General features: G+C 48.9%; 1 protein-coding gene across 5 annotated transcripts in view; it reads left to right on the top strand.

Annotated features, from left to right (window-relative positions):
* Positions 1 to 13,494, top strand: part of ASTN2 (astrotactin 2) — a 602,974-nt gene that overhangs the window by 412,047 nt on the left and 177,433 nt on the right. The window contains exon 1 of one of the 5 annotated variants that reach the window (XM_073314895.1): positions 11 to 89. The exons of 3 other annotated variants lie outside the window; for them this stretch is intronic. The gene's annotated coding sequence lies outside the window, so the exon portion shown is untranslated. Of the gene's footprint in view, positions 1 to 10; positions 90 to 4,873; positions 4,924 to 13,494 lie in introns of those variants that run through there. One more of the 5 variants, XM_073314896.1, reaches the window with a different exon arrangement.

Raw genomic sequence — 13,494 nt, 5'->3', positions numbered from 1 at the left:
GTTCTGCCCGCGTCCAGCTGCGCCGCGGGCCGGGAGCCAGCGCCAGAGCGCGCCCGCGGGGCAACGCGCTCAGGGTACCCCGCTCGCAGGTCTATGTTTGCGGGGCTCCCCCGAGTGTCCCCCCAGGGTTGCCTTGTGGGGGCGTCCCCCCTGCCCCCCCCCCCACCCAAGTTTGCATTTCCAGGGTTGCGTTTTGGGGGGCCTTGCTGACAGGAGACCCCCCCACCCCACCCCCCGTTTTGTACTTTGGTAGCTTCCCCCTGCCCCGTTCCAGGGGTTGGTTGGGGATCCCTGGTGCCCCCTGTTTGCATTTTGGGGGCATGCCCCATTGTTTCCCTCTGCTTGTACTTGGGGGTGATTCTCTGATGTTCCTCCCCCCCCCCAGTTTGTGGGGCCCGTACTCCAGTTGCAGGACACCCACCGCCGAGTGGGAGCTGTTCCCAAGGACAGACAGAGCCTGAGAAAAAATAACTCAGGTAGAATAGCTAGAAAAACATATGCATGACGGATGCATCAGACGTGGGGCTTTCAAGCTTTTCCATAGCCTTTCTTCGAAGAAGTAGTTCACGCGATCTCATGGGCACCTCACTTCTCTTTCTCTTCGTGCAAGTCACCCTCCTAACATCCCCAGGGTGATTATGGCAATTGCTTGTTTTTGGAAAGGGTTCAATGGGAGTTAAGTTTCTTTTTACCACAATTTGGCAGCACATGGGTTCCAAGGGTATGTCTACAATGCAAAAAAAACTTTAAAAGGGGGGGGGGGGCTGTTCTTAACGTGGGTTAAAATAGAGAAGACATAACAACTCTGCTTTGAACTTGAGAGAGCAGCTTGTGTTAAAGCCTGGGACTGTACTCATGCTGCTAACCTGAGTTAAAAGCTGGGTTGTCTTGCCTTCACTGCTATTTTCACCTGAGTTAGCTAACCGGAGTTAAGAATAAGCTTTTGTTTGCAGTGTAGACATATAAGAGAGAAGCCGGAACCACATGACCATTAGCAAATGCTCCACAGACCATCAATGCTTCTCCGGTCACTGTTTGAGAACCACTGTCTTAGGACAGATCTACATTAGAAAATTAGGTTAGTTTAACTGTGTTGGTCAGGGATGTGAAAAATCCATACCCCTGAGCGGCATAGTTAAGCTCATCTAAGTCCCTGTGTAGACAGTGCTAGGTCGACGAACAAATTCTTCTGTTGACCTACTGCCTGTCAGGGAGGTGGATAACCTGTGCCAACAGGAGGGGTTCTCCTGATGTATGTAGTGTCTGTACTGAAGCTTTCATCTGTGCCACTGTAGCGTGTTAGGTATAGACAAGCCCTTAGACAGGACAAAGCCCTGGGGAACACACTGTAGGTCACAATCCTGGCCTGGCCTGCGCAAGGTGGTCTGGATGATTTAATAGGCGTTTTCCATTTCTGATGTCTGTGGCAGCCTACAGATGGGTGGAATTGTGCTGTGTGAGCAGGACAGGCATGTGGCTGCTTTTAGGAGCATTACATAAGGCTCTTTATAAAGTCCAGCTGCCTCCCAGCTTCAGGTTCGATGCAAGACAGTGCTATAAAGACAGGGTAGAGCAGTGGTGGGCAACCTGCGGCCCGCGGGCCACACGCAGCCCGTCAGGGTAATCCACTGGCGGGCCACGAGGTAGTGTTTACATTGACCGTCTGCAGGCATGGCCGCCCGCAGCTCCCAGTGGCCGCAGTTTCACTGGTTGCTCACCACTGGGGTAGAGGCTGCTTATTACAAGGTTCTTTCAAAAGACTTTTAAAAATAGCCCACCTAACTTTCTATATCTTGATGTTGTTAAGGTGTTTGATAGTCCCCATATGACGTTCCCATAAGCAAACTAGGGAAATGTGGCCTAGATGAAATCTACTGTAAGATGGATGCACAACTGGTTGATATTACCTCATCCTCAACCTCATCTTGGTTGATATTACCAAGATATTACCTCATCCCCCACCCCCCTTGTCTCTCTAATATCCTAGGACCAATATGGCTATGACAACACTGCACACAACAATGATTAAATGCTATGGTTAATAGGACCTCGAGGTTGTAGGGACCTCACGCTGTTAGGAACAGGGAGACGGAGAGAACTGGCAGCCCAGAGCCAAGGTCATGTTGACTCGCCTAACCGAGGCTGGGGTGACTCATGGTTGGGAAGCTGCCTTTTCACACTAGCGGTGATTCAGGCAACCAGGCAGGATTTGGTGAGATGGCTCAGTAAACCATAGGAATCCTAGGGGAAATTAGTCATGGGGAGGGAGAGGAGTGGGTGAGACATTGGACTTCTGGTGTGGAAAGGGTGGTCCTTGACTTGCACCCCATAAGATAAACTCCAGCACTGTCAAGGGGTTTGCTGAGCTACAGAGGGGCCTCTGAGGACCTGTAACTGCTTGGGGAGGGGAGGGCAATGAGAGAGGCCCAATCTTGCAGGAGGGCAGGTCTGCAATCCTTCCCTTAATGAGCCAGGCACAATAGCGTGCACAAACTGTAAGGTCACAGTGCGGGCCTCCCGGGTCTCCACAGAACTAACACCTTGTAAAAGTCAGCTCAGCAAAGATGCCTGCACTTTCCTCTTTTATAGGGTTTATTAGTGCAATTTAAAAGCCTTCCCCAGCTTTTTCCCAGCCTGGATATGCTGTTGGGCTGCTGTTATGGTTTTGGGAAATTTTCTTGCTAAATTTAGTCCTCGTGTCTGAGCCTGACATTAACTCAGAACAGGCCTGGACAACCCGAGGGTTGTGGAATGACTCTGCATCCCAGATGCCTTCAGGACCAGCCCAAGGAACGTTGAAATAGGGTGCCTGCATCTGCCACTAAATTGTGAAAACCTCGAGTCGTGCTTCTGCCCAACCCATCTCAGTATCGGGGTCTCCCTGGCCCCAGTCCCAGCAAATGCTTAGCACCCAGCCTGTTTACCACCCAGCCAGGTCAGTGGTCAGAGGAGCAAGCATAACATTTCCCACGAGCCATTGGGGCAGCCTGCCCCCTTGAGAAGTGTGGATTTTCTGTGGGAGCCAGCCCACACAGTCCGACCACGCTCCCCACAATGGGCCTGCTAGAGGGAAGCAGGGTTCCTCTGGTAGATTCCTTTGCTAGGAAGTGTTCAGAAAAGGTTGTGGAGGACTAGGGGGTGGAGAGATTCCACCACTGCCTCTTTCCTCATGCCCGGTTCAAGAAGGGGAAATGTGAAGAATCTGAAGCAAATTCAAAATATGCCTTAATCCTAGACCATGCCAAGGGACTGTATAACCCCCAGGATAGCCCAGATACTCCTCTCTGGTGGAGGGACCATGGCAGGAGGCATTTCTGCCAGACAGAACCGTGGGGAGAGCAACCTACATCCCAAGTTCCTCCACGATCTCCCATACCTTTGCCAGCTTGGAACCCGGCTCGTGCCTGTCAGTTCCTCAAATCAAGCTGCCCCTGAACCTTCCCACACTGCAGGGCTGGAACCCACGTGAAGGCGAGCACTAGAGGGTCTTTTCCACGTGGCCCTGCAGCGTTAGCTTGACCTCCACACCAGTTACGTGGCTGAGCAGGAAGCCACAGCCCCGATTGATCATAGATGGTGCTGAGTGTTCTCTGCAAGGCATTGTCACGTCCCATTGAGGTCAGTCGGAGTTGAGGGGGCTCAGCACCTTGCAGCGTCTGGGCCTGGGTTTGTATCAGAAAAGGGGCCAGGAGGGAATTTCCGTGGCAAAGAGTCTTTTGAGAGATATCATCCAAAACTAGCAGGAGCTGAGCTGTCGCAATCAGGCCCTCAGGGCTCCCTGCTGAGTGCTGGCCGGGAGGGGTTCACCGTGCAGATTTCCAGCCCCACCCCCCCGTAAGATGCATCTGTGATGTTGTTAGGCACATAATGCCTCTGTTGCAGCAGTGGCCTTCCGACTGAGTGCCGCAACTCTGTCTGGAAAAGGAAAGCCCGGTGCAGCAACTAAATGCAGCTCCCCACCTGTGCCTTCAGGGACTCATAACACTGGGCAGCTTCACCCCCACCTCGTTATCCCCGCCTGCCTTGTATCCCACTTTCCTTCTGGATACAGTCAGCTGCAGCCCTCTTCTTCTGAGCAGGAAGGCCACAAGCACCTGCCAGAGCTGTAACAGTCTCTGTGTCTGCACATGGTCCCTTGGCTGCATAGGAATCTCTGAGACAAGGAGAAAAGGCTCCAATCCACTAGTCTCTTCCTCTTGATCATCAGACAGAGAGTCTAGGCTCATTGCAAAGGGCTTGTATTGGGAGGCAGGGAGCCAGTAATACATCTTTCTGACCTTTCTCCCCACCAGTTCGATCTGGGAAAGCAGCCTCTTCTCAGTTGACCTATCAGCATTTAGTATGGGGAGTTTTCTGCAGAAAGTCCCACACTCCGTGATCAGGGGCTCCACCCTAGTTCACTCTTGGGGAAGGGGTTCTGGATTCCCCTAGTTTTGTTTTTCCCCACATGCCCTATCTCTCCAACAGGCTGCACCAAGCCGGGCTGCCTTTCTTTTTTACTGTGACTGTCGTGCCGGAGTGGCACTCTCTAACTCTAGGACAGCTGCAGCACCCCTGTAAATTTCCACCCCCACATGGTCTTCAAAGGAAACCTGCACAACACCTTTAAAAGACGAGCCTGGGACCTTAAATTCATCACTTTGGTAGACATTAAAAATCATGGACTGAATAGAGACCCTGGATTTATGAGTTATTACAACAATCTGTAACCCTACTCCCCCCCGCCTGCAATGACTGGACAGAAGTTAATGGGCAACTTCACCTTGAGTGGTCCCTTGAAATGTGTTAATTACTTATGCTAAACAGTCTGTTCCACCTTGTATTTAGCTGTGATGTTCTGTGTACCTTTGCCAGACCTGAAGAAGAGCTCTGTGTAAGCTTGAAAACACGTCTGTGTCACCAACAGAAGCTGGTCCAACAAAAGTTAGTACCTCACCCACCTTGTCTCTCTAATATCCTGGGAACAGCATGGTTACAACCACACTGCACACAATCTAGCTTGGGGGTTTTTTTCCCCCGAGAGCCATTGCTCTGGAACACCACTAGAGGGCAGCAGTCACTCGCAGAAAGCAGATTCTTTAGCCATGTGCCCCACCTGATACACTTGAGATGAGGCTGGTTGCACACACACACACCGTCCCTCACATGAGCATAGCACACCCCATTCTCTCTCTCACACACACACACACACTCCTGGCTTCATGTGCTTAGGCTGCTGCACCCACGTTTCCACAATACATGCTCACACTGTTACATGCGTACACGCATGGTCACACACACACACAGCTGGGACAGATACTGCCGTGGACCAGTTTAGCTGCTGTATAGCCCAGCGGCCCCATCCCATGGGAGATTCTGCAGTGCCCAGCTCACGCTGGCTGTATGTATTCATGCTCCGTTCAATACAGTGCAGCCTTGCAATGCATTTCAGCCGGTATAAATATTGTGCGTTCTTGTTGTTATTTACTGAGATCCAGCAGTGTGCTGGGCATTGGGCAGTTATTGTACAGGTGGATACATAGCACGGAAGGTGCCCTGCTGAGGTCTTTGTGGATATTGCAATCAGGCTTTCATGGCAGACCTGAGTAATATTTGCCCATAACTAATAGCAGGCAGAGTTAAAGCTGTCAGACTACTTCAGAGCTCTGTTGTTTACTGCTCTAACAACGTCTTGATACAGGAGGAACTCCCAGGCAAATACTATGATTGATTTTCTTTCTAACTGCCTTTGGAGGAACCGGCAAACAAATGGGATATTATTGCACTAAGTAATAAACTGGCAACCCCAAGAAACTACAGCTGGTGCAGTGAATACACATCATCCAGACATCCCCACTCCCCTCTCTCACAGTAGCAGAATATCTAAGCCCTGGTCTACATTTAAAAATTAGATCAGCCTAGCTATGTCGCTCAGGGGTATGAAAAATTCCCAGTAAGCCCTAGTTAAGCTGACTGAAGCCCCAGCGTAGAATTTTTCTGTTGATCTAGCTAGGAGTGCTCTGGGAGGTGGATTATCTACGCTCCTGGAAAAAACCCTTCTGCGGATGTAGGAAGCATCTACACTCCAGCACTACAGCTGCAGCCCTGTAGACACGCCCCTGTGCTGTGCTGCCAGCTGTCCTGCAATCAGTGCGCGGGAGACTTGCCTGAATTTTCGGATGAGATGTAAAACTGAGGTCTGAATCCTCAAAGATCAAGTGGCTTTTCACAAGGGTTAGATGTGTTCCTCCAGTTACCAGGGGAGATTTCGTCCTGCATAACTTCACATCTGCCTCCCTAAATGCCTCCTGCAGTTTCAGTTGGATACCACATTTTTCTTCCCGTTCTGTTCTAAACTCTGCCATGTTACACCCCTGAGGTTGCTGCATTTTTGCAGCAGTGATTCCTAGTTTTAGAAGGATTTTGGATCCTTAAAACAAAAGGCATGATATGAAATCTCAGGGCCATTATCAAGGTCGTTGTCCTCTCGGAGTCTCCAGATGAAGAGCACTGTTCAGGAACTAGGTATTGTTATTATTTTAGTAGTAGCAGTATTAAGCTCCCTCTGGCATCCAAGCACTACGAAGCGCTGTCCATAGAACAGAAATCCTCCTGCAATTTTAACTTATCACATCACAGCCAGTGACTCCAAAATGCTGTTCTCATTTGCCTTTCAGTGAGGGGCTGCAGAAACGGCTTTAGGACCGTGCAGGCAAAAAGTTCTGTCCCAGAATGGCCAATAGGTTACCTCTTCAGATTCCTAGGTGCTGTGCCTTGCTTCCTTCAGAGAAATACCCTAATAACTCCCACAAGTTGCCGCGATGCATCTATTGTGTGGGGCTTCTAAACAGATGTTGCTTGATTTCACTGAGTCACTGCAGCACTAGCAAAAGCCCATACTGACAAAAAGGCAGATAAGGAATCGCTCATCCATCACAATGGATACACTGTACTCCCGCCCCCATTGTCATGTCCTGCATGTGCCCCGCCCATCCCTTAAAGGTTTTTTAACAAGGCTTTGGATCATCCCAAACGTGACCACCCTAAAAGACATTGTCCCACTGGCCCCAGGACACTTTGAGAGAGTATTTGTGTGAGTACCTTGGGAGACGATATACTGTACCTTAGAAGTACCTACGTAGACCTGCACTGTAAAGCTGAGTTATTTTGGATCTGCCCAACTTTCGTTGAAGACAACGGAAGTGTTACTATTGGCTTCACTGGAAGCTGGTGCTGGCATTTCAGTGTTACATTGTAGGATCTGGTTTTGATCCTTTCTAAGCCACTGGGAAAACTCCCATTTATTTCACCAGGTACAGGGTTGGGCCATAAGCGTTTCAATTCAAGAAGCACCCATTTGTTGGGCCCTTGCACTAATGGCATTTGGGAATATCACGCAGAGACTGGTGACAAAAACCAGACTGAGCTCCCAGCAGTAAGTCAGTCTTCTCCAAATCAAAGTCAAGTTCACCCTGCAGAGATAGGGCCAGGCTGTGAGCCCTTTACTCACACAGATAAGGAGTGAGTAGCCCCATTGACCCACGAGAGTAACTTCCGGAGGCAAACCTTCTCAAGTCACCTGTGCTTCATGTACAAGGGATAAGCCTGTTTTCTAGCCCTGTTGCAAAGAGACCATTACAGGTTGGGTGGGTTGAGGAGTCTTGAGATTTCTGCATCAGGGTTGAAAATGGTCCATCCCCTCAACACCAGATTTCAGCACCAGTGGGAGGAGGAACAAGGTGGGCCTGTTGACAAGCAGTGTCAGCAAGGGGTCATTTCCCTCGTATAGAAGGGCTCCAAGGGAAGAAAATATTGGAAGCCAAGACCTGGGTCTTCTTTCTCTCTTTAGCCTCCTCCATCCTCAGAGGCATAGGACATGCATTAGTTTCCACCATTTATTTCAGTCTTGTGCTGGTCTGTTCAGGCTTCTGAATATCATGTGGCAGGATATGGCTTCTCTCTCTGTTGTTCTACATAATGTTTCTCTAGGCCATCCTCTTTTTTTTTCTCTTGTCCATCATATCACTTGCTGTGAAAGTTGTGTTGGTTGTATCCTTCAAGGGTGTCCTAAATATGTCCATCGTTGTTTCCCCACCATAGATGATGTTTTAGATTAGTTTGCTCTACTTAGAATTTCTGATGTTGCAAGCCTCTCTTTCCAATGAACTCTGAAGATCTCATGCAGACATTTATTTGGAATGAGTTCATCTTATAAATTTCTGTTGTAGATTTCCATGACTCTGCTCCATAAAGGAGGACAGACATGATACCAGTATTAAAAATTCATATTTCTGTGTCGGTGCCAATTATGCTATTTTTCCAAATATTTTCAAGCTTATGGAAGTTGTTTGCTACTCTTTATGTTCGTTGCTTAACATCTAGCCTGGTGTCACCACGATTGCACATCTCACTCCCTCGATCTGTAAAATGACATTTCTTCTAGTGTTTCTTTTTCCAGTCTAATGGTTGCTTTTGGAACATTGAAAGCCATATATTTTGTCTTCTCCTTGTTAAGGAACAAACTTGTTTTGCTGTATCTGCCAAAAGCTGGGTCTTTTCTTCCATTAAGTGATGTGTTGAACTAAGTAGGACAATAAGAAAAGCATAAGGTTTCGTGAGCTACAGCTCACTTCATCGGATGCTGTAGCTCACGAAAGCTTATGCTCAAATAAATTGATTAGTCTCTAAGGTGCCACAAGTCCTCCTTTTCTTTTTGCGAATACAGACTAACACGGTTGCTACTCTGAAACCTGTAAGTAGGACAATGTCCTCAGCAAAAATTGTACTTTATCATTTGCCCATAAAATTCTTTCGTCGCCTTTTGCAATTATTTTCCTCACGACATAATCAGTGACTAGTGCAAATAATAGTGGGGACATAATACACCCTTGTCTTATTCCAGTTGTCACTGCAAGCTATTGGCTGATTGTCACCGTCTCTGACTGCACAATCAGCATTATCACATAGATCCTTGATTTTTTTAATTATTTTTTCCTGGTATTCTGTAGTATGCCCTAATGTTCCAAAGTCTGTCTCTGTGTATGGTGTCAAAAGACTTTTGGAAATCTATAAAACTTACCACAGTGGCTGCTTGCCACTCCTCACTTTGTTCTATAACATTTCCGAGAACAACAGTATGGTATGCTCATGAGCTTAATGGTCTAAAACCTGCTTGCTTCTCTCTAAGTTGAAGAAACAGCTTGTTTCTTGATGAGTACCTGGATGATTTTGCTTATGCCTTTTTTCCAGGAAAACAGAGTAACTTTTTTTTCATTGTAATATCTCCCAAATTAATATCAAGTTCTAGTGGTAGGTCTTCATAACATATTTCTAGTAATTTGCTTGACCTGAGTCACCCAGCTTTGAATACATTTCCACTCTAAATAAGGCATAAAGGTGATCGGTCCCCTCTCCGCGTTCCTTCTCATGTGTGAACCCACATCAGAAAGACCGCAGCCTTTAGGCATTGCACCCTGATCTTCTCAGACAACTGAAACTCCTCAGAGAGAGAGGCCCAAGGAGTTCACTTCCCCCTTCTTAGTTCCTCTTCGGACAAAATTAATGGCAAGTTTCAGCTGTGAGGCAGGACTGTTTTAGAGGGACGATATGGAGGGACCAACTCTAGGGAAGTTGATTATTCTCCATGGCTGGTTCAGTATTCTTGTTTGACTGCTAAGAAAGGGGGAAGTTGGTCGGACAATTTTTTTTGTGATGTGGCTTCTAGGAACTTACCTGAGATCCCACCGGCTTGTTTCACAAAGGCTCCCCAAAACTGCCATCCACTGCTGATGTCTTTGGAGCACTGCCGTCCTGGGCTGGATGGGAACTGGAGATTTAGCACCGAACAGTTCTGTAGCCCTTTCTTAATCTGCCGGGCTGTCTAGTCTTCCAAGCCCTGTCGCTTGCAGTTGTGCCCCATGTCTGTGCAGTGCAATGGAACACCAAATATTGATTGAATCACATTGCACTATTGATCTAAGAAACAACCACCCCTGAGACCAAAGGAAGCCCAGTCTGAGAAACGAGCCCACCCTCCAAAGTGTTTAGGGATTCAGTTGTAATAAAGAAATGGCATAAATAGCCCAGTTCCCACCTTGCCCCAAAGAATGCTTTGTTAACAATTCTAGCATGACTCGCCTGAGTCCCTGAAGAATCTGCCATTACTGAGAGCCCAGGGTGAACTAGCCACATAATCAAAGCTCGCTGACCAGTGAGGGACCTCCCTGGTCTGCACAAGTATCACAGTCCCCTTGTCCTTTCAAGGAACAGTTGACCTAGCACCTTGATTTTGTTTTTTTACATTGATAGGTGAGATCCTAGTACTTCCAGCAGGAATGCCTTGCTCTCGTCTCAAAGAGAAGTCATTCTGACCAAGGTCCATGGTACCAAATCATTCAGAAAATTTGGGGAAGACGCGGGTAGTTTCCATTGGTCACAGGTGAAGGGGAATGGACGGCACTCCCGTTTGAACTATTTGGCTGTTAAACAAGAAATAACCCATTTTCCAAAAGGAGCCAAGGTCAACCTCTCGAGGTCCAAGTCAAAGTCCTGAGATCCTTTGTCTATCGTCAAAACTGATGCAACCTCTCTCTATGCTGCCCCGCCAATGTGCTCTAATCCTGAACAAGCTGGGACCCCATTCGAGGGCAAAAGGGGAGTTTATGGCCCATTTGCTCCTTGGCTTCTTCAGGGATTGCCTTGGTCTGCATACAAAACATAGACAGGGCTTTCTTCTACCTATCCACATTCTCTCCTTTGAGGGTAAGAGAGAGAGGGATAATCCCAGAAGGGTCCCACCCTGGGAAGGACCTGTCTACATGCTTCCTCTTGTCCCTGGAATCTCCTTTGTACCACACCTCCTAAGCCTCTCCCCCTGCTTCCAAGTGCCCTCTGTCCCACACTGGCACTTTCCATTGGCTGGGGCGATGAAGGTCAGCATGATGGAATTTGACCTGGAAGGAACACAGGTTAATGTTTGTTCAGTCCAGTCATTATTTTCTGTGTTATGGTAGCACCTAAGAGCCCAACCACCATTGTGCTAGGCCCTGTACAAACACCTAGCAAGAGGCAGTCCCTGCCACAAAGAGCTTACAATTTAAATAGACAAAACAGACAAAAGGCAGGAGAGGAAACAGAGGCACAGAGAGGGGAAATGGCTTACCCAAGTCACTGGCAGAATTAGGAAATGAACACAAGATTTCTGATTCTCAGTCCAGTGCTCTATCCACTGGACCATGTTGCCTCTTAATGCTAGGCTATTTTCAAACATATTTCCTGAAGGGTGCATTGTAGAATGCAGTTGCTCTGTGGGGTCCGGCTCTGGGAGGGTGTTTTGGTGTGGGAGGGGGTGAGGGGTCGGGATCTGGGAGGGAGTCTGGGTGCAGGAGGGGGTGTGGGGTCCAGCTCTGGGAGGGAGTTTGGGTGTAGGAGGGGGTGAGGGGTCGGGCTCTGGGAGGGAGTTTGGGTGCAGGAGGGGGTCTGGTGTCTGGCTCTGGGAGGGAGTCTGGGTGCGGGAGAGGGTGTGGGGTCCGGCTCTGGGAGGGAGTTTGGGTGCAGGCTCTGGGCTGGGGCAGGGGGGTTGGGTGCAGGAGGGAGTGAGGGGGCGGCGCTTACCTCGGGCGGCTCCCGAAACTGACTGGCACATCCCTCTGGCAGTGGCTTCTGGGCAGGGGGTCGCCGCAAATCACTGCCCACAGGCATCGCCCCCACAGCTCCCATTGGCCGCAATTCGTCGGGATGGGGGCAGCGTGTGGAGACATTCCCCCCTCCCCCGAGGCCACAGGGATGGTGCTGGCCACTTCCGGGAGCAGCGCGGAGCCACGGCAGGTAAGGGACCCTGCCTTAGCCCCGCTGCCGCGCTGGACTGTTAGCGCCCCAAATCTCCCAGTTTGGCTGAAGTAGCCACCGGGAGATAGAGCATGACTCCAGGAGACTCCCAGCGAAAGCAGGAGGGTTGGCAACGCTACCTTGACCTCTGCTGAGACTGGCCACAGGAGGCCAAGAAACACACAAGAAGCAATTTGTGTGTTTGGGAGATTTGGACATCGGCCTACTACTAGACAGTGCCCTGAGACCACTGTGGGCCTGATCTCCCAAATGAGCGCCTACAACATCCATTGACTGTGTCTCTTACCAGGCCTTACCTCAGGCCACCCACAACCTTTAGACGTTGAGGCTTTTGGCCAATACCCATCAAACCATAGATGCCAGGAGGGAAGGCTCCATATCCCACTGTAAATGCCCTATGTCAACTGGTTCCCCTTCTCTTCCACTTCCATGCACCTTCCAGCCTCCTCACATGCCCTCCCTCCCCTGCACTGTCTGAAATCTGGAATGTAGCCTCCCCTCGTGATGCCTTTCCTGAGGGTTGCTGCGCTCACTCGACATTTGCTGTTACACGTGCTCTTTGTTTGGCTACGTAACACAGATCTGTTTCAGCTGTATCGGCTTCCTGAAAGCAGACAGACTCTATCCCCTGGATCATCCCACCTGGGAGCCTCTTGCAGCCCTAAAGCTGTGATCTTAAATTGTGTTTCAGACTCTTTAGGTGAGAGACCACTTCTGCTGTCAGAGAAGAGGCCGCTCACTGGGAGAGCAAAAGCCTGAAGCCTGTTCTCAATTTTTCACTCAGATCTTATTCATGCAAAGCTCTCATTGATCTTGGCAAGAGTTTGGCTGAAGCAGGACCTCTGGATTTATCTGCTTGGAATTAGGGCGGCCAGGAAGTTGCACAGTGGTTGCAAACACTTGAATCTTTTTCAGAAAAAAAAAAAAAAAGCATTGTGCTAATGTTGTAATATTAATTAATAACACATCTCCTTTCATCATCGTATCTCAGAACACTTTGTAATGAGGATTGAGCGTCGGACCCCTCCCACCCCCCCGCTTGGGTAGAGAATGTTACGATCCTCATGGCAGGAGCAGGATTTTCTTCTTAGAAGAAACCTTTTCCTCCGACTTACCTTCGAAAGCTCCTTTGCCTTGTGTCGGGTAGGTTCTCCCCTTGTGTCGAGGGGAGGGGTTATCGAGATGTGTCAGCTTGGTTCTGGAGGAGAGACCTTAGGAGGTGGCAACGGTAGAACTCCATGCTGCAGCCGGCTCCATGAGCAGCAAGAAGGTCATTCCAGGTCCCAGTCACCCTCACTGCAGAGAAACATATTTCTAACATTCAATGTATTTCCCACCCCCTTTCTAGTCAGTTTCAGTTCCCTACTCCTTACTATATTCTCCACAACAGATAGGTAGGGGTCACAGTTCAATAGTGGGGAGGGAACAGGATTTGAACCAGAGTTTGACATCGCCTCTTTGGAGATGGAACATTTTTTGGCTCAGGGACTGTCACATACTATCTATTTGTGCAGAACCCAGCCCCAGGGAGCCCTAACGTGATTGGTATCTAGGTACCACCCTAGTTTAAATAATAATAATAATTAATAATTAATTAATTAATACTCAATTATAATGATCACAGGGCTTGTCTCACACCAGACAATGGGGCTATCAGGCCAGACAGCT

This window comes from Lepidochelys kempii, chromosome 16 (genome assembly GCF_965140265.1).
Source record: "Lepidochelys kempii isolate rLepKem1 chromosome 16, rLepKem1.hap2, whole genome shotgun sequence".
NCBI classification, from domain to species: Eukaryota; Metazoa; Chordata; order Testudines; family Cheloniidae; genus Lepidochelys; species Lepidochelys kempii.
This window is presented reverse-complemented; position numbering and strand designations above follow the sequence as displayed.